This window comes from Felis catus, chromosome B2, assembly GCF_018350175.1.
Source record: "Felis catus isolate Fca126 chromosome B2, F.catus_Fca126_mat1.0, whole genome shotgun sequence".
NCBI lineage: Eukaryota > Metazoa > Chordata > Mammalia > Carnivora > Felidae > Felis > Felis catus.
The window spans coordinates 120,289,709-120,311,578 of NC_058372.1; the positions used below are offsets into that span (position 1 = coordinate 120,289,709).

General features: G+C 40.1%; 1 long non-coding RNA gene across 1 annotated transcript; it reads left to right on the forward strand.

The window, feature by feature from the left end:
• Positions 1–242: 242 nt before the first annotated feature.
• Positions 243–6,390, forward strand: LOC109500214. The gene is made up of 5 exons (XR_002157860.3): positions 243–483; positions 3,371–3,503; positions 4,434–4,547; positions 5,750–5,813; positions 6,331–6,390. It is a non-coding gene; the product is annotated as an uncharacterized LOC109500214 (long non-coding RNA).
• The last annotated feature ends 15,480 nt before the right edge of the window (positions 6,391–21,870 follow it).

The window sequence follows — 21,870 nt, forward strand, 5'->3', positions numbered from 1 at the left end:
ACCTGAAAATAAACACATTAATTGAAAAAAACAAGGCATTAAAGCTAACAAAATATCAATTGTTAAGTGCTGTAAAATGGTATCATGAACAACTTCATACCAGTAAATTTAATTAGGTATAATGAACAAATTCCTAGAAAAACAAAATTTACCATACCTGACACAAGAAGATGCAGAAAATCTAAATAGCCCCCTATTTTTTTTAAAAAAATTATAATGAAAAATTTTTCCACAAAGAAAATTCTACAGTCAGTTGGATTTTTGGGTTAGTTTAGTGAAACATGTGGGGAATACCAATGTTACACGGAACTCTTTCAGAAGATAAAGTAGGAAGAAACCCTTCCTAACCCAGTTTATGATGTCAGCATAACTGTGATATCAGAATCCAATAAGAACATTACAAGAAACAAAAATTAGCAAGTTGAATCCAGTAATATCTGAAAGGACAATGCATAGTAACCAACTGGAGTTGATTCCAGAAATGTAAGATCATTATAATACCCCTTTAATACTTAAACACAGGCACCTCTGTGGTTGAAGCCTGATTCTGTGCATGCTTCAGTAGGATGTTGGGAACTGGGATTGTATTTCTAGTAGGTCGAGACCTGCATCCATAAGTCTTTGAAGAAGGTAGAGGAGGAAGATAGAGGTCTTTTATGGGAAGCCAGTTTCCCTTGGGGCAGTCGTGAAATAACATCAATTTTTGGAGTCATTTACCCTGATTTTTGAGAGTGCTAAGATGAAGTTTTCAAATACATCATATTTTGGGTGTTGTCAGCTTCTTCTCTTCCTATACATAGGTTAGCCAAGTTCACTGTTTAAAGCATTGTGACCGTTTCACTTATCAACTTGTTTCTAGTTCCTTCTGGTAGGGTTTTTGCCCATTACCTCAACCTGGGCTCCACTTTCCTATGGCATGCAAAGCCAACTGCTACTTGGTAAGTTGGAGCCATCCTCTCTGAAATACAGCCTAGAGGGGAAATCTCAGAGTCCCTAGTTAAAACACCATCAGATGCTACAAACAGCAAGGAGGTGGAGACTTTTATAAGAATTGCCAAGGCTTTATTGTTGCAATTCCAGGCTCTCTGTCTCTGCTGTTTCATCCCAGGATTCAGGTGTATCTGGGGAGTTGGGGCCTGAGGGATAGGGAACTCTTATGGGCAAGAATTCATTCTAAGGAAAGAGGAGTTGAGGAGGAGAGTAGAAGCTGGAATATTTCTTATATTAATCCCTAAGAAGATCCCTCTGTCCATAATAGGCCCAGACTACCCTAGAGAAATTTCAAATGGGCCAAAGCTCCTACAATTCTCTAGCTGGAGAGAGTTTGGAAAAAATCTTTTTATAGATTTGGAACTAAAGCTCATGAGTCAGTGAGCAGAGTCCATTTGTATTCCCAACAGTTCCTAGCCCACTGCCTTGCTCGCGTTGGTAAATCAGCAGCTATTTATTGATTAAGGGTATATTTTCTTGCTCTACAAACTAGGGGAGTGGACTATGATCCTGGCATTATGGAGAAACTGCAAGAATGTGCTGTAAGCCACTGAGCCTCCAGTCTGGGAAAGAAGCTAACAACTAAACTAGAGGGGCTATTTGGAAACAATAACTAAATTATTTTGGCTAAGGATCAATTGGGTAAATGCCAAATGGACTAGGATACTGGTGATCGTGAATAGAACTATGGGCTAAATTCCATGAGAAGAAATGAGGTTGTTTTGAAAAAACGACAGGAAAAGCTAAACAACTTGGTAGCTAAAATGCAAGCAAAATATGCTGTTTTGCTACACGAGAGGTTTTGCTGAGAATTTCTCGTTCATTCCCATTCACATAATAAACACTGATGTTTATTTTGAATGGTATGGATAACATGATGAGTGCTCATTTGGTAGTCAATTTGTGTAGCTAAATACAAGGTGGCTCAATAAAGTTTAAATGCACAATTTTGCTTTTTTCCATAGTCAGTTATGTTTTTAGTTGTGAAATATTTAATTTTTCTGATAACCAAAACTTTAAGGTTTCCTATGGGTAGGTGAATCCAATTGTATAGTGGGTATTTTGGAGCTCTGACAGGTGACTTATCCTGCCTTTGAAATTTTTCCAGGGGCACCTGGGTGGCTCAGTCGATTAAGCGTCTGACTCTTGATTTGGGTGTAGGTCATGATCTCACAGTTCATGAGTTTGAGCCCTATGTTGGGCTCTGAGCTGACAGTGCAGAGCCTACTTGGAATTCTCTCTGCCCTCTCTCTGCTCCTTCCCCACTTGTTCTCCCTCTCTCTCAAAATAAGTAAATAAGAATTAATACAAAAAGAAATTTCCCCAGAATTCCTGAAGTGCTGGGTGTCAATTCTATGTACTTGCCTGTAAGACTTTCTCAATAGAGGGATTAAGTCTTCAGAACACAAAATGCCAAGACAAAAGCTACAGGATGAGAATGCCAAAAACCAAATGGAAAAATAGAGATAAGAAAAATATGAAGAATTCCACTTTAAAACAATGGTTGTTTTTAATTGGATATAACTCTCAAGTTACTATCTTTTCCCTGAACTATTGCAATAGCCTTTTTTTTTTTACTGTTCTTTCTGTTTCCAGTTTTCACTCACTCCGATCTCTCATACATTTTACCCTCAAATTATCTTTCTGAAGTTCAATTCTGATTGTGTCACTCCTCAGCTCATCAGCCTTCAATGACTCCTCATTCTCTGAACAAGGAAGTCCGAACTCGAGCCGAGCATTTGCTCTCCAAACTAGCTTTCCCATTCTGCCTTCCATTTTATGGTCTTTATAGTTCAATTTCCTTTATGGCCCTTGGAGTCTGGTCAACTGGAAATACTCTTGCTTTATATGTGTACCCTGGATATTCCTACCTCTACCTATTTGGTTCCTTTGTTTCCAATACTAGAAATGTTTGTGTATTTAAGTTCTATCTAACTTTACAAACCTAGTTCACACAGCACCTGTTAGAGATTGAACCGTGTACCCTCAAAATTCATATTAAAAATTTTTTTAATATTTATTTTTGAGAGAGAAAGAGAGAGGGAGAAAGCGTGAGCTGAGAAGGAGCAGAGAGAGAAGGCAACACAGAATCTAAAGCAGGCTCCAGGCTCTGAGTTGTCAGCACGGAGCCCCACGCAGGGCTCAAACCCACAAACCGTGAGAGCATGACCTGAGCCAAAGTCAGAGGCTTAACTAACTGAGCCACCCAGGCACCACTCAAAATTCATACTTGAAAGGCATACCCCACAGTGTGACTTTATTTGGCGAAAGGGCCTTTTGGGAGGTCATTAAGGGTAAATGAGGTCGTAAGGGTGGGGCTGTAATCCTATAGGAGTGATGGCCTTATAAGAAGAGGAGACCAGAGATCTCTCTTTTTCAGCGCACAGAGGACACACGGAGGGAAGAGCCATGAAGGGAGTCCTCACCCAAAATCAACTCTGATACCACCTTGATCATGGAGCTCCAGCCTCCAGAACTATAATGAAATGAATTTCTGCTCTTTAATTCTCTCAGTGTGTGCTATTTTGTTATGGCAGACTGAGGGACTAACATACCACCTCCTCTGATCAAATCCTCTCTAATCATTACCATTTCCCCATCCTCTAGTCTCATGACATTTTATTTGCGTCTATATAATAGCTCACTTCCCAGCATTAATTACAGGAATTTAATGTATCAGTTACTATTAGGCTTAAGACAGAATTTAATTGTTCTCTAATGTAAAAGCAATGGGCTCTACACCCAGTTTAGATCTGCTATGTAGACCCCTTACTGAAAAAAGACCCAGTCTCGTTCTGTCTTTTCATGGGAAAGGGCAGAGGGTCCACCTCTCAGCTCGCTGGAGGAAGCCTTCCCAGAAAGAAATCCCAAACAGCACTCAGTTTACATTTTACTAACCAGAATCTAATTATATGTAACACTTCCTTATAAGGTGTGTGTAGCCCATTAGATGAATGATAAGGAGATACTGAACAGTAAATAGCAGTCTCTGGCATTCTTCATATTCATTTTATCACCTCTTGTAGACCGTAATTTCCTTAAGAGCATGTTAATTATATCTGTGCAGCCTCAATAGTATGTAGTACTAAGATCTGCAAATATAGGACACTCAAAACTATTTGTTAAATGAATGAACTAATCAATATTAATTTACTTGAATTGCACACAAAGGCCATGTAGGTAGTAGGGAAATCTTTCCTATTTCCTGTTACCTGTAGGGGACCCTGAGGGTTTTTTCACGGTAACACTGTCATTATAAACTAAATGTTATAGTTTATACCATATTGTCTCGAGATTGAGGTTTCTACTCATTTTTTATAAGGGTCAGATAGCTTATCCGTCAACGCTTTTCCAAAGGCAGCACGTTTTTGATGTGACAATATTTCCATTTCTTTTTACCCCCGAAAGATCCTAAGAGCAATTTTTTTTCCTTTTAAACAAAGGAAATAACTGTATACTTCCAGGAGAGGAGATGGCATCTCTACACCTTTCTATTCTAAATTTGATGACTTCAGCACCATCACATAATCAGCCTTCATCTCTTCCCATGGACAGTGGTGAGTTGGAATGGATAAGATGCCACATCATTTTGTTTTCTTTCAAAACCTATTTTCTTCTTTCAGGATGGTGCCAAGTGCATCATTTAAGTTCTTCTTAAATTTTCTACCATCTCTTCTACTTTTTTTTTCCTTTCCTTTTCCTTGTCCTACTCCCTCATACTCTAAACCAGCATTAAACAGCACAAAGGACGATGAAGGATGCATGAGATAAAGGTAGGTGATGGGACAGAGATATGGGAGGGTTAAAGTCCCACTCCCTCAATCCTTGCTTTTGTGTCCCAACTTGTGGAGGTACAGGGGACATCTAGCGGAGGTGAATTCAGAGATGGAACTAGGTGGCCATTCTTTGCTACCTCCTTTCCAGTGTCACATTGGACTGAGCCAGGGGAAGGTTGGCTAAGTTGTTGTCCCAATGTGAAAATGTTAGGCTCCCTTTAGGCCCTTCTAACCCATAATTCTGCTCACAAGAGTCCAAGTTTCTACTGGAATTTTCTCTGAAAGGCATTTCTTGAAACAGAACACTACCCTGGCCTTACTCCACTGTGTCATACCCCTGTGAGCACAATCAGCATAGAAGTATTCATACTTAGCAAGGGATCTTTGCCAAATCTAGCAGGAACACATAGAGAAATAGAGGCATCTCTGTTTGTTTATTCTAACTCCTCTTTTCTCCAATATATCCAATCAGATGGACGGTAAATAACATATGTTGTTAATAACATAGTAAGAGCCACGATTATGCCCATTTCCCCAGGAGAGCAACTGAAAGGTCGTCTGTGAATATGTTAACAAGTGACAAATTGTTCACGTCTATTTTCACAACATGTTTTGACTGCTGAAGTTGTTCTATAGCAGTTCATTAAGAGACCCATAAAATATGTAAGTTTACATTCTATAAAAAGATCATCAGGAATTTCTTGGCTGATAGTATTCCTTGTATTAAGCATCTGTTTCCTATTTTCTAAAGGATTGCAGCAGGGGTTGTCCAATTGTATATTAAAAATAGTTGATTTAAGCTGGATGAAAATGTTGTACTTTCTTATTAAAGATTAGTAACCCACCAATGAAGCTTCCTTAGAAGGCAACCAGCAATGTGTATGTAGCACATCTGGTTTCCAAATATTAAAAAATGATAAACACTCACCGATCTAATCCATCTGTTCTCTCCATCTGCATAATTGTCTTATTTTAAAAACTAGGACATGCACTGAACTTGACATTACACGAAGCTGAAGAATTTTGCTCCTCGCTGTCTAGGCAATGGTGAGTGATTGAGGTCAATTTCAGAGGAATGTCATGTTTATTATTGCATATGTAGGCATTCTGGAAAACTCGTTAAAACCCACTTCCGATGTAAAGTAGGCTATCTTTGACTTGAGGTTGTGGGTGAGGTCAACTGGATAGATTTAAAATTACAGACTAATGATTTCGATCAAAGAGTTCCAAGAGCTCAATAAACACTATCTAATTTAACACTGTTAATGGTAGCTAGCATTTATTAAGTGCTTAATTTGTGCCCAGCACCATTTTAAGCACTCTACAGGCATTATTTCTTTTAATTCTCAAAGCAGCGCTTATTAACCCGATTTTAGAAAACAAAACCTTAGGCTCAGACAGTTAGTGGTTTACCCAAGGCCACACAGCTAGTGCAGGGTGAAGCCATGCTTCATGTTCGGGCAAAACAACTTCAGCGCCCATTCCTTTATGCTCTCTGTGATACGGCACACAAAACACTTTTACAAGAATATCGGTCTTCTTAGCCTTAACAGTTCTTTCCTAGGGGGCGCCAGCGTGGCTCAGTTGGTTGGGCATCCGACTTCAGCTCAGGTGATGATCTCACTGTTCATAAGTTCGAGTCCCGCGAACTCTCTGTGCTGACAGCTTGGAGCCTGGAGCCTGCTTCAGATTCTGTGTCTCCCTCTCTCTCTGCCCCTCCCCACTCACACTCTGTCTCTCTGTGTCTTAAAAATAAATAAATGTTAAATAAATAAATAAATAAATAAAACAGTTCTTTCCTAAAGACTGTATCTCTCAAATGTTAAGGACTCTTTCCCAACCTGTACCTCATCCATAAATTCATTAAATGATACCATACATAATAATATGATAGTAACTGACATTTGTTAATGCTTACTATGTTTCAGAGGTTGTTTAAATCTCTTAATCAACTCATCAATTGTTTAACTCAATTAATCCTCAGGGTAACCCTACAAGAGAGGTGCAATTACTACCCCTGCTTTTCAAATGAGTAATATGAGGCATAAACAGTTAAGTAAAAAAAAAAGTTAGAGAAGGGGGGGAGGCAAACCATAAGAGACTCTTAAAAACTGAGAATAAACTCAGTGTTGATGGAGGGTGGGAGGGAGGGGAAAGTAGGTGATGGGCACTGAGGAGGGCACCTGTTGGGATGAGCACTGGGTGTTGTATGGAAACCAGCTGGACAATAAATTTCACTAAAAAAAATAAAATCAGTTAAGAGAAGAAACAAAGAGAAAAAACAGTTAAATAATTCATCCAGATCAAACAACTAGGAAATGAAGGTTCCAAGATTTCAACTCAGGAACTCTGCCTCTAAACCTATACCAGAAATCATTTGCTAGGCATGTGCTGGGGGCCATGGGAAGTCGTGGATGTCCAAGAATAAGTAAAACATGGTCTGCTTATTTCAGTTAGCGTATTTTCTTTTTTTTCCCATTTTTTAAAGCGTTTTTAAAAATTTACTTTTGAGAGAGAGAAAAAGAAAAAGAGAGAGAGAGAGAGAGAGAGAGAGAGAGAGAGAGAGAATGAGTGGGGGAGGGGCAGAGAGAGATGGAGATCTGAGGCAGGCTCCAGGCTCTGAGCTGTCAGCACAGAGCCTGATGCAGGGCTCAAACCCACGGACCGCAAGATCATGACCTGAGCCGAAGTCGGACGCTTAACTGACCAAGCCACCCAGGTGCCCCTCAGTTAGCATATTTTCAAGGGTCAATCATGATGGAGTACCCACCAGGACTTCGGCCTTTTTTTATGGCTGAATAATATTCTATCAATAGACCATATTTGGTTTACCCATTCATCGTTTGATAGACACTCAAGTTGTTTTCATCTTTAGGCTGTTGTCAGTAAAGCTGCTGTGAACGTCGGTGCATGAGTATGTTTACATATATTTTTAACACAATAAAATAAGAGTAAAAATACCATGGTCTGTATCTTTGGGGACCCACATATTCATATGACAGATTTGTACTAATTATTAAAGTAGCAGGATGTGTGCTATATTGGTAGCAAGTGCAAGGTGCTGTGTGAAAGACAGCATGCCCAATATCCTTTAGCGTGGGTTGCAGGGCTTCAAGGAAGACTTCCAAAATGACATTTGGGAAAATTCTTAAAGCAGGATGAGGTAGTCTCAAGAATAATGCTGGTAGCTAATGGGAGTGGGGGTGAAGAGGGTCAAGAGAGTGGAAAAAGAGTTTCAAACAGAGGAATTTCCATGAGCGAAGGCTTGAAACTGTGCCTAATCCCAGAGGTGATGGTTAATTGTGTGTGAACTTGATTGTGCCACAGGGTGCCCGGGTATTTTGGTCAAACGCTCCTTTGGGTGTGTCTGTGATGGAGATTTTAGATAAGATTTACATCTGAATCTGCAGACTGAGTGAAGCAGATTCCTCTCCCAAACAGGATGGGCATCATTCAATCAGTTGAAAGCCCATCTAGAACAAAAAGGCTCACCTTTCTGCAAGTAAGAGGAAACTCCACCTGCCCGGCTGCTGAGCTGGAACATCAGTCATTTCCTGCCTTTGGACTCAAACTGAAACAATGGCTTTTCTGGAACCTGAAGGCTTATGGGTTACAATTTATGGTATCAGCTCTCCTGGTTCTCAGGCCTTTGAACTCAGAGTGGAACCACACCATTGGGTCTCCCAGGTCTCCAGCTTGCTGACCACAGATCTTGGGACTTCTTGGCCACCATAATCCCTGAAGCCAATTCATTTTTTTACATCTCTTTCTGTATCAATATGCATTTTCTTGTGTGGTTTCTCTGGAGAGCCCTGACCAACACACTGACAGATCGTAACTCGGTGTGGCCTTGTATGAGTGAGGGGACGGAGGGGAGGACATGTTCTGTCATATTTCTAGAGCTAGAAACTTTACACTCCCCTTGGATAGTTCTCTCTGTCTGTCTCTCTTTAAAATCTATTTTCTGTTTCAAAAGTCTGTTGACCCGTCTTTGTGACACTCAATGCCCTGGGGCATTTGTGTCCATTTTGACATTCATCTTCCTCTTCACACCTGTGCCTAATCTGTGCTTCAGCCACCCTTAGCTATTACTGGCATGTTCCGCCACATACACATCCCTCCCTCTGTGCATTTGCCTATGCTTTCTTCTCCTCCAAGGGTGCCTTTTCCCCATGTCTGTGTGATTATATCCGACTCATGCTTAAAGGTTTATGAAGCAATGCAAGCTCATAAATGTGGAAACTTCTATTTGCTGTGCGTGTTTGTTCACTGCTCTATCCACGGTAGTGACTATCACATCAGACAGATAGGGGTAGAGATAGAGATGGAGATGAGAGAGAGGGAGAGATAGATGGACACACACACACACACACACACACACACACACACACACGGAAATAGACATATATACACACAGACCCACAGAGAGAGGTATTAACTGACAGAATTCAGGACCTAGGATGAGCTGTCAGAGTGTTCAACTCCAGCCCTACCCTTCCTAGTTTAGGTACATAAGTTCAAATTCGTTCTGGTTTATGTCACTTATAACCAAAGAAGCTCTGGCCAATCCCCCACCTGTAGAGGTTTATCCATGAAAACTACTGCAAGAGATTTCTTGCAAAAAGTTTTGTCACAAGGATGATGGTTCAGCATTCTCCACGGCCTCATGCTTTTCCCATCCTTTAAAATATGTAAACACTTAAATTTTCCTGTAATCACAGGACCACTCTGAGCCACGGAGAATTTCTTATCTCTGAATACCTTAAAAAGTAATGTTCACTAAAAGCTAAAAGAAATACTTTGCAGTCAATTTATGAATCACTACTCTTAAGATTGCCACTACTCTTTCCATTTGAAATGAAAGCACCGCTTTGGCTCGTCGTGTTCTTTTGAGTCCTCTTTTCATTTTTTTTTTTTTTTTGAGAGAGAGAGAGAAAGAGACAGACAGAGCATGAGCATGGGAGGGGAAGAGAGAGAGAGAGAGAGAGACAGAGACAGAGACAGAGACAGAATCTGAAGCAGCCTCCAGACTCTGAGCTGTCAGAGCAGAGCCCGACGTGGGGCTTGAACCCATGAACCACGAAATCACGACCCGAGCCAAAGTCAGACGCTCAACCGACTGAGCCACGCAGGCGCCCCTGTTCTTTTGAGTCCTAAATGATATATTTCATTAGTTTAATGAGATGTTTACTAGACGTTTAAAATGAGCCTCAATATTGCATTGTTTATGAATCCCATTATGTTTGATTCTGTTCCACTGCTAAGAAGGAATAATTAGTCTCATCACTTAGGACTTCTTCAATTATACTTTTCCTTTTTAGCACATAGTGAACGAGTTTTCACATATTTTACATCTTCTAAGTGCCAAGTGTCCTTATTAAGTGAGGGAAGCTCTTAAGTCTTCAAGGAAGGAAACAAAAATAGAGAACACGTCACACCCAGACCTTGATAACCATGCTGGTTCCACATGAGGGCTTGAACACAGGCGGCCTGGTTTCCAACTCAAAGTTCTTATTCCCTTCTATATTGCTTTCCTCTTTTCAAAGAACGCTTTCACATACACGTAAAAACTTCTCAAAGTTTGTTTCAAAGCATGTCTCCAGCTAAGTGAATGAAGCAGCCGATTATCACTAACAAGCTTAAGAATGGAGCAACTTCATGCTTTTTTAAAAAAAAATTTTTTTAATGTTCATTCACCCTTGAGAGAGAGAGAGAGAGAGAGAGAGAGAGAGACAGAGCGTGAGCGGGTGAGGGGCAAAGAAAGAGGGAGACACAGAATCCAAAGCAGGCTCCAGGCTCTGAGCTGTCAGCACAGAGCCCGACGCGGGGCTGGAACCCATGAACCCTGAGATGGCGACCTGAGGCGAGATCAGACGCCCAACCTGCTGAGCCACCCAGACGCCCCTAACCTTGTGCTTTTTAACTTATTAACCTTTTTAAGTTTTTATCTAAATTCCAGTTAGTTTAACTAGTTAACATTAGTTAACACTCTATGTTAAGAGTGTAATATTAGTTTCAGGCGTGCAATACAGTGATTCAACACTTCCATCCATACAACACCCAGTGCTCGTCACAGGTCACCTATTTCACCCATCCTTCCACCCACCTCCCCTCTGGTAACCACCAGTTTGTTCTCTATAGTTAAGAGTCTGTATTTTGGTTTGCTTCTCTCTTTCTTCTTTTTCTTTCCCCTTTACTCATTTGTTTTGTTTCTTGAACTCCTCATATGATCGAAATCATACGATATATGTCTTTCTCTTCCTGACTTATTGGCCCTCACCCTAACCTTAGATTTGGAAAAAAAAAAAAAAAATAGACGATGTGATATGGAATTTCACTCAGCCATAAAAAAGAACGTGGAGTTAGAGGGGATCATGTTAAGTGAAATAAGCCAGTCAGAGAAAGACCTTATGCTTTTTAAATAAAAGTACATTGGAGGGTTTCTAATACAATGTTAACAGGTCCCAGGCTCTATAACTCCTTAGAGAAAGCCACTGGGGGAGGGCTTTATGTTTTAATGGCTCTTCACAAATCAGCATTAGAGGGATTTTTCGGGATAATAATACTTCTAAATTTTCCTTAACCAAAGAGGGGTGTCTGGGTGGCTCAGTTGGTTGGGCATCCAACTTCAGCTCAGGTCATAATCTCACAATTTGGTCCTGGGTTTGGGCCTTGAGTTGGACTCTCTGCTGTCTGTGCTGAGTGGGCTATGGATTCTCTGTCTCTCTCTCTCTCTCTCTCTCTCTCTCTCTGTCTCTCTCTCTCTCTCTCTCTCTCTCTCTCTCTCTGCTCCTCCCCCACTCGAATTCTCCCTCTCAAAAATAAATAAACATGAAAAAAATTTAAATTTTCCTTAACCAATGAAAATATAGAAATGTTCTTTGGTGTTTTTATAAAGCTGATGCATAAATTTCTCTCTATCTGTGATGTCATTTAATGCAGTGAAAAAGAAAGACTAGAATGATGATATGTAAGATTTTAATGTTTCTGACTTGAGGCTTCAAATTTTACTGATCTCTTTAGAAAAAGTTTTTCCCCATCAACGCTTTTTATTTCGTAATGGAAAAGTAATTCTTTTAGGTTTGATGAGCTTGACTTACTAAAATATTTTCTTTTCCAAGAACTCCAATGAAGTTTTGTTGTGATAAAAGCAGACAAAAAGTCAAGAAGCCCATTTTTATTATTTATGTTATAAATATTATTTTATGTTATAAATATAACATATATTTATAACATATATTTTATATTTATGTTATTTTATATATATTATATATGTATAACATAAATATAACATATATTTATAACATATACATATAATAATATATTATGTTATAAATATTATTTATGTTATTATTCTAGCCACTCCCCTCACAGAGAAATAGTTATCATGATGAGTAATATCTGAAACAGCTTTCACTTGTTTGATTTCAAATGCCAGCCCAGAGGCGCCTGGGTGGCACAGTCAGTTGCATCCGACTTTGGCTCAGGTCATGATCTCACAGTTCTTGAGTTCAAGCCCCGCGTCAGGCTCTGTGCTGACAGCTCAGAGCCTGGAGCCTGCTTCAGATTCTGTGTCTCCCTCTCTCTCTGCCTTTCCCTGCTCATGCTCTCTCTCTCTCTCTCTCTCTCTCTCTCTCTCAAAAATAAACAGTAAAAAAAAATTTAAATGCCAGTCCAACCACACTTTTGTTTATGGCTCCATGACATATCAAAGTGTAGATAGGTGAGTCTTGAAATATCACTTTTCTCAGATATAAGTTTGATAGCACCAAGTTTCAAGGTTTTTTTCTGATAGAAAAAAACTTATGTCAAAAATTTCTCTATACTTTTTTTTTAATCTGAGAGAGAGGGAGAGAAAGGGTGGGGGGAAAGGGCAGAGAGAGAGGGAGAGAGAATTTCAAGCAGGCTCCAAGCCCAGCACCAAGCCCCACATGGGGCTCAATCCCAGAACCCTGGGATCATGACCTGAGCTGAAATCAAGAGTAGGTCACTCAACTGACTGAGCCACTCAAGCACCCCCAAAATATCTCTATACTTACTTGTTCAGGTATTAGATCTTGGAACTAGTTGAAATACAAATGCTTTGGAATAGTTGCTAGGAATATTCATTTTTCTAAACTCAGAAGAAAATAGCAACATCGTTGTTGACGTTTTTCCTTTCCTGTTCTGCTATTATTGTAAAACTGGCAACTTTGCTACTTTTTATATCATTTGTTTGCAAAATCTATGGTTCTAGGTGCTATTTATTTTTTTTTAATTTTTATTTTTTAATGTTTATTTATTTTTGAGACAGAGAGAGACAGAGCATGAATGGGGGAGGGGCAGAGAGAGGGAGACACAGAATCTGAAACGGGCTCCAGGCTCTGAGCTGTCAGCACAGAGCCCGACGCGGGGCTCGAACTCACGGACCACGAGATCATGACCTGAGCCGAAGTCGGCCGCTTAACCAACTGAGCCACCCAGGCGCCCCTCTAGGTGCTATTTAAATATAGGTAAAAAGAAAACATAGTGATTCCACAATAAATGCAAAGGGCGATTGTCTTGAAGAATTCTCAGTGTATTTTATATGCAGAGGAAATCCTGTTAGTTCTAGCAGTAAGAAATATTGCAGACAAGCTAGAGTCTAACTCGCAATTTCATGAAGGACAGGACAGGATTTGCTTATTTATAGCATAGTAGATGTTTAATAAATAATTATGAGATAAAACATTGAATGAATGAATGAATAAACAAACAAATCATAGATATAATGTGAGTTAGGAGTTTCAATTAGAAAATCTTATTACTTAGAACAATGCAGGTATCCTTGTCTCCAAAAGGATAAGGTTACTTGCATGTGATGCAAGACAGACAGAATCAATTGAGATGGGATACAGCATACCGGATGTGATTTTAGATTTTTCTTTACATAAGAATTATAAAATATAAATGAATAGCCATTTGGTTGTGTGTGTTCTCCTTCCTAAAAGAACTAGAAAGCATCCTGATAACTCTTTGGCCTTTTGGGTCAGTAGGATAGCTGAGTTTTACTTAACTTAGAAGAAAAGAAGCTCCACAGAAAAATACAAATATAATGTCACTTCAGGGCTTTTCACTGATGTTTTAGCTATGGATTGAATGTGGAGGGGGGGGGATGGGCTAAATGAGTGATGGGTATTAAAAAGGGCACTTGTTGTGATGAGCACTGGGTGTTGTATGTAAGTGATGAATCATTAAATTCTACTCTTAAAACTAATATTATACCTATATGTTAAATATCTGGAATTTAAATAAAAATTTGAAGCCAAAAAGAAGAAGGAGAAGAAGAAGAAGAAGAAGAAGAAGAAGAAGAAGAAGAAGAAGAAGAAAGAAAGAAAGAAAAGACTGCAAGAAAAAAGCTGAGATTAGATCCAAGATTAAGTAAGTCATGTTTTTTGTTTTTTTGTTCTGTTTTTGTTTTTGTTTTTCATTTTAGAGAGACAAAGAGAGCGATGAAGCTGGGGAGAGGGGCAGAGGGAGAGGGAGACTCTTAAGCAGGATACATGCTCAGAGCCTGACATGGGCTTCTACTGACTTGAGCCAAAGTCATGACCGGAGCCAAAATCAAAACTTGGATGCTCAACCAACTGAGCCACCAGGTACCCCAAATAAGTCATGTTTTAATGGCTAAACAGAACTTTCAAATTATGGCAACCCAAGTGCACTTAGGTCAAGATGTGTTATTGTTTATTTTCCTTATTTATTTATTTATTTATTTATTTATCTATTTATGATTTATTTCTTACTTTTTTAAATGTTTATTTTGAGAGAGAGAGAGAGAGAGAGAGCATGAATGAGGGAGGGGGAGAGAGAGAGAGGGAGAGAGAGAGAAAGAGGATCCCAAGCTGGCTTCTCACTGTCAGCACAAAGCCTGATGAGGGGTGCAATCTCACAAACCGTGAGATCATTACCCGAGTCGAAAGCAAGAGTCTGACACTTAACCAACTAAGCCTCCCAGGTGTCCCTATTTTTTTTTTAACTTTTTATTTAAATTTTAATTACTTAAACTAATTAAACAGAAGTTTAATTAGTCTAATTTGTTAACATATTGGTTTCAGGAGTAGAATTGAGTGATTCATCACTTACATATAACACCCCGTGTTCATCACACCAAGTGTCCTCCTTAATACCCATCACCCATCTAAGCCATTGCCTCATGCACCTTCCTCCAACAATACTCAGTTCTCCATCGTTAACAGTCTGGTGTAACTACACTAAGTGATCGCTGTCTAGGTAGGCCAACTTTACAGACCCATTTGTGGTTTTCCTTTCACTATAGGAATTGTTATTCTTGCAAAATGATCTTTGAAAAGTAGTATTTTCCCTAACCTCACATTAAGAAAACACTCATATTTCTACTTTAGTTATCACAGAGGAAGGCTGACTTCCCGACTTTAGGGAGAACAAAGTTATAGTCTTCTGAATACATGGGTGGTAATTTGAACTTGACCCAACAAAGTCAGGTTCACAACTAGCCTAACTTCCAGAGATAGAATGCATACACTACAGGACAGAAATGCTATTTTCTTTCTGCAACTTGGAGGAGGGCATATATTAAAAAAAAAAAAAAAATCAGAAAAGGTGAATCAACCACTGTCTTGAGGGCCAATTTCCACTACAGCTTTCTTCTTTTCTATCCATTACACAAGTGTGAAACAAAATGTTTGAATGGAACATTTAATAACAAAAGACATTTATGATGTTTACTTAATGCTTTGGACCATTCAGCATCAATGACATGAATTACTGTATGGAATATCTGGCCAAAAATCTTTTGACCAAGCTGTGTTTTACTGTTCTTGGAGCTGCCAGCATCCCGATTTGAAACAAAAATCTGTGGTCAAATCCTAGTTTTCTCAGAAGATTTGGATTTGAAAATATCTCTGGTTGCCAGAAAGTACCTTTTGAAGTTTACATTAAGATGGATATTTATTTATTTTTTCCCTATAACAATGACAGTGGTTGAGATAAACTGTTTAATTCTAAATAGAAAATACATCTGCTGTGTCTGCATTGTTTGTGGTTGCTGGAGGGGTGACAATTTAAACCAAGTAGCACACATGACATTTTAAGTGAGATGTTGTGTGAGGGCTCACAGCTGCCGACGCTGTCGTCTCCTACTCAGCTGGGTCCGCGGGGCTGCCGGAGCCAAAGCCCCCATTCGCGAGCCTGCTGCAAATGGGGATGTCTTTTGCTTTCCCTCCTTCTCCAAAAGTGGAAGAGTGGCAAAGAAGAACTCAAACATCAAAATTTTTCCTAGTTATACTTACCTGCTGATTTGTAAAAAGAAACCTAGCGTGTGTTTTCTCCACCCCAAATCATATTGGTTCTTGGGCAATGCACAGAACATATAGGTTAGAGAGTGGCTATCCTTTTCATGTCAATTTCTTCTATGTACTTTTCATGCGTTTTATATAATTTTCAGAAATTTCTTTATACAGTCTTTCATACTTCTTACATATATGCTTAAGGGGTTTTGCATTTTTCTTGCCCTTGTGAATGAGATCTTGCACAATGTTCCGTATCATAGGTTTCTGTTGTTTGCATCCGGGCAAGGTAATGGTTTTTACATTTGTGTTAGAATCAGTGCTTTTACTGATTTTTAAAATTCGTTTCTAATAGGTTTTCAGTTCGTGTTCCATAAATACTTTTTGTAGTATAAGATAATGCTACTCTCTCTGCTGTAATTATTATATTATATATTAATATTATTAATTCTCTTACCTAAGCGTCTAACACCTTCCGAAATAAAATTAAATAGTGATGATCATAGTGGACATGTTTATCTTTTTCCTGATTAAGAGGAGATTTTCACCAGTAAGCCTGATGCAAGTTTTAGTTCTATGGGTTTGTTTGCTTATTTACTTATTTATTCATTCATAGACATTTTAGTGTACATCTAAAAAGAATATTTTTTAAAGATCTGACCACAATAATACTAATGACATTCAATAATAATTCCTTAATATTACCAGCTATCCAGTAAACAGATTCCAATTGTCTTATAAATATCATAAACAATGTTTTATATATTAGTATCCAAAAAGATCCACTTACTGCAATGAGTTCATAGTTCTTATCTGTTTTCACCTAAAAATCCACCCCCACCTTCCTTTCTTTCTTTTCTTCTTTTCTGCAATTTTTTCATTGAAGAAAGTAGATTATTTGTCCTATGGAATTTCCCAAAGTCCTGGTTCTGCTGATTGCACGTGCATAGTCTCAATTAACATGCCCCCAGTTGTCTGTGGCTCCTGTATGTTGGTTGTTTGAACTGGAGACATGATCAGATTAAGATTTATTTTATTTCATTTTTTTAGCCAAAGGACCTTGTAGCTTGTGCTGTGTCGTTCCCTCAAGATGCATAAAATACCTGTTGGTATTTCTGTGTGGGGGGGGTGGTTAGTAGCCCATAATGATCAATGCCTAGATCCGTTAGTTAACAGTCATGGTAAGATACCATTTTTCTAATTTCACCGTTACTGATTTATTTAGTAGCTGCAGTTTTTCCATAAGAATATAACTTTTTAAATTACGAGGTCAATTAGGGGCTTTGCCTCAAGACAATTATTGCCCTCTTGTATGCAGCAGAAGTGATTTATTTGTCTTTCCCATTTCATCACACAGAATATTACAAAGACGTGTACTTTAGGGGTGAGATATAATGAAATGAATCACTGTCGTGCTTCGACACAGAGATTGTTAAATTAAATTAGCGTTTCAAAAATTGTGCGTGCTTAATGTTAAAAAAAATACAATGACTGCTAGCTAGTACAGTTTGTTACCAGTTTATCCCTGCTTACGGCTTCACAGTTTTGCCTACTTTTGCTTTTGCAACATCAGTGTCATTGCCAACACGGTGACGAAAGTCAAAAATATCTTATTATTGGTGATATATTACCATAATTATAATAATACTTTTGACCTTATGGACCTCGTAAAACCTCTTGGAACTCTTTAAGACCACACTTTGAAAGCCACTGCGCTAGACTCGAGGTCCCTACGACTAGGAATATTCTCTTCCACTTCCCCTGTTCTATCACCACCCGCAGAGCCAAGGCTCAGCTGAAAGGTGAGCTTCTTAGAGCAACCCTCCCAGGCCGGTCAATGTAAAGCATCAATATCTCATCAATATCACATCAATATCACAGAGAATTAAAATAATTCTCTGCGGAGCGTTGACCACGGTCTCATGATTTTCTTGGTTATTTTCTGCAGTTTATTTTCTCCTGCCTCTCCCTAGGATGTAAATTATTTGAGAAATGTCTTTTTTTCCTGACTTTATATTCTTTTTTTTTTTTTTTAATTTTTTTTCGACTTTTATTTATTTTTGGGACAGAGAGAGACAGAGCATGAACGGGGGAGGGGCAGAGAGAGAGGGAGACACAGAATCGGAGACAGGCTCCAGGCTCCGAGCCATCGGCCCAGAGCCCGACGCGGGGCTCGAACTCACGGACCGCGAGATCGTGACCTGGCTGAAGTCGGACACTTAACCGACTGTGCCACCCAGGCGCCCCTCTCTTTCTTTTTTTATTCAGGATCCCAGCTCCATCCTGCCTTAAGCCTATAGGGTATATCCAGCAGGTATACCCTATGTCTCATGGCTTCTTCAGCATTGGTTCTCTCAGGCTGTATTGTCTTAGATCTTTGCTGTGTTTAGAGGGTAGCAGACCTCAGGCGAACCACGCTCTCTCTTCTGCCAAAGCTGGTTGTCTCACAGAACCTTACTTTCTTACTTCTCAAGGATTCTTCTGCAAGCACAGGAGTTATTGAAAAAGACAATGGGGGGGCGCCTGGGTGGCGCAGTCGGTTAAGCGTCCGACTTCAGGCAGGTCACGATCTCGCGGTCCGGGGGTTCGAGCCCCCCGTCGGGCTCTGGGCTGATGTCTCAGAGCCTGGAGCCTGCTTCCGATTCTGTGTCTCCCTCTCTCTCTGCCCCTCCCCCGTTCATGCTCTGTCTCTCTCTGTCCCAAAAATAAATAAACGTTGAAAAAAAAAAATTTGAAGGTGGACTTAACAATTTAGCCAGTGTGATTAAGTGTGACATGATTGTAAAAGTGAGAGGTGAGGGGGAAACATCCAGCACCGGAAGGACAGGGTAAGTAATAGACAAACCATGGTGTATCCAGGTGAAAGAATATCCAGCCAGAAAACGGAAAGGGGGGTGTTTTATCTAAACTGTGGAAAGCTGTGGGGTGCCTGGGTGGCTCAGTCCGCATCCGACTCTCAGTTTCGCCTCAGGTCATGATCTCGTGGTTTCACGGGTTGGAACCCCGCACTGAGCCCTGCACGGACAGTGTGGAGCCTGCTTGAGATTCTTTCTCCCCCCCTCTCTCTCTCTACCCCTCCCCTGCTCGTGCTGTCCCTGTCTCTCTCAAAATAAATAAATGAATTCAAAAGAAACCTAAAAATGTGGAAAGCCGTTCACCAGAAATTAGGTAAAAAACAGAAACAAAATTTAGGTAAATTAAGTAAAAAAAAAAAAAAGACCGGTCACAAAAATCGTATCTAGTCTTCCCACAGATGCGTGTATCTGGGCATACATGTGTGCCCATATTGGAAAGGTTAGTCACCAAAACCACAGCTGAGGCTATTTATGGGTGACGGTATAGTATAGGAAGTTTCATTTTTGTCTTTTTGCTTTGATAAGTACGAGGCACGTATATTAATCTTTAAGACTTTTAGTCATGTAAGAAGTCTATAAAATAAGCTACCATATGATGTGATCTGCATTACAGATGCCTGATGTTTGCAAAATAGCTTACCTTGTTCCGTTCCTACTTTCTATGTGGACGTTACAGAACACGGCTATCTGTGTCCCTGCAGACACTGGGCAAGTTATTGGTCAACATTTATTATGTGAGAAGTGCATACTTCACTCTAAACAAAACATAAAGCCGAGGAAGGAGCTGAAATGAAATGCGAAGCCCGAGGAGCCGTCGTGCTGATGGCCTTTTGGCAGGAGCTCCCCTAATGGCTGGGATCAGTGGCAGGAGGAAGGAGAGAGGAGTAGGTGGTGAGGGAACTTAAGGCCACAGCCCGCGTCCCCGCAGGAGAGCTGGAATCGGGGTCATAGACCAGGTGGCATGTGGAGGAAGCTGCTGCATTTTTCCTCTATCAGTACAGCATTTTCTATTTTAGTCCGTGCACTCATAAGCGCTGGGAACTATCTGGGAAATTGCAAAAGAAAGGGCTCTTATTATAACGAGAGTTTAGTCTTTTCTAGAAGAATGAAGTCCTATGTTGGCTTTGGGGTGTCTACTCTAATTAGAGATTTCTTCCAGGAAAGACTGAAGGGGAAGTGACTTGGAGGCGGAAGCAAGGGAAGATGGAAGGCTATGCAAAATCTGGGTCTGCACCTGGGTAATATTCTTCTCTCTCCTGTTTCCGGTTTAGACGAATCCACCTACTTAATCTCTCTCCCCAAATCCCTTTTGATCTTGACACACAAGAACGCTAAGACCCTGTAGCTCTACAGCAGCATTGCACAGAGGGTGGTCCTTGGTCCCGTGGTGTCAGTGTCACCTGGGAACTTCTTGGAAATGCAGATTGTCAGGTCCAAACTCAGCCATTCTTAGTCAGGATTTCTGGGACCGCAGCCCAGGGATCTGTGCTTTGACAAGCCCTCCAGGTGATTCTGATGCAAGCGCAAGTTTAAGAACCCCTGATCCAGATGATGCAACTTTCAAATGTGTTTGGGTAAACGTAAAAAAAAGTAGTCAATGATAGAAATGTAGAGAATGAGGCATAAAGATACATAAAGATGTAACACCAAAGAAAGTAGTTTTCAATTTTTTTGAGGGGTATTTTATTCCCAAGTTCAACGTTTTCTTCAAATTAACGAGTGTCAGGGTGCCTGGGTGGTTCAGTCGGTTAAACATCCTACTTTGGCTCAGCCCATGATCTCATGGTTCGTGAGTTCAAGCCCTGCGTGGGGCTCTGTGCTGACAGCTCAGAGCCTGAAGCCTGCTTCAGATTCTGTGTCTCCTTCTCTCTCTCTCTCTCTCTCTCTCTCTCTCTGCCCCACCCCACTTGTGCGCTCTCTCTCTCTCTCAAAAAATAATGAACATTTAAAAAATTTAAAAAAATGAGTATCATATTTAATGGACCAAATTTAATATATTCTGTCTGTATACACACAACATAACATTGAAGCTATGCAAAATTATACATATGTATATTTGCACATGGAATTTTATTTTAAAGACTGCTTATAATCCTGTCATCTACGTCTGTCTATTCTTAGGTTTTTTGTTAATATGGGGAACACGAAGAGAAGGAAGGTAAACGAGTACTCTTCTACTCTTCTAGAGTATATTTCACCACCTCTTCTCCCTTCTCAAAGCTCCAGTACTGCCTTTCTTGTCCTCATTTAGCAGATGACCTCTATTTCCCTTGGAAAATCTCCCAGAAGCTGTCAGAGGAGTAGAGGTAAAAGTTCTTGGGGCACCTGGGTGGCTCAGCCAGTTGAGTGTCCGACTTTGGCTCAGGTCATGATCTCACGGTTCACGAGTTTGAGCCCCGCGTCCAGCTTTGTGCTGACAGCTCAGAGCCTGGAGCCTGCTTCGGATTCTGTGTGTCCCTCTCTCTCTGCCCTCCCCTGCTCATGCTGTCTCTCTCTTTCTCTCTCTCTCAAAAATAAATAAAAAACATTTTAAAAAATTTAAAAAAAGGAGTTCCTCTTTTACCTCATATCCCCACAACTTCTCTAGAGATGGCCCAATTTCTCCGTATACTTACTGTCTCCCTTCTCTCATAGTTTCCTTTGAAACCACTCTAAGCCAGCTTTCATCTCAACTGCTCACCCAACACTGTGCTTCTTGGGTCACCAGTGACCTCCACATTCCAGATGAAATGGTCACTTCCCCATCCTCAGATTGCTTAAACTGTCATCTTTGATACAGTTCTTTGCTCTGTCCCCATCTCAAAGTGCTTTTCCTCACTTGGCTTCTCTTAGATTCTGCTTTCTCTCTGTTTTTCTCCTACTTCAGTCACCATTGTTTCCTAGTTTCCTTTGCTGGACCTTTCTCATCTTCCCTCAACCTTCAAACACAGAGGGCCCCACGATTAGCCCTTCGACTCCTTTTTT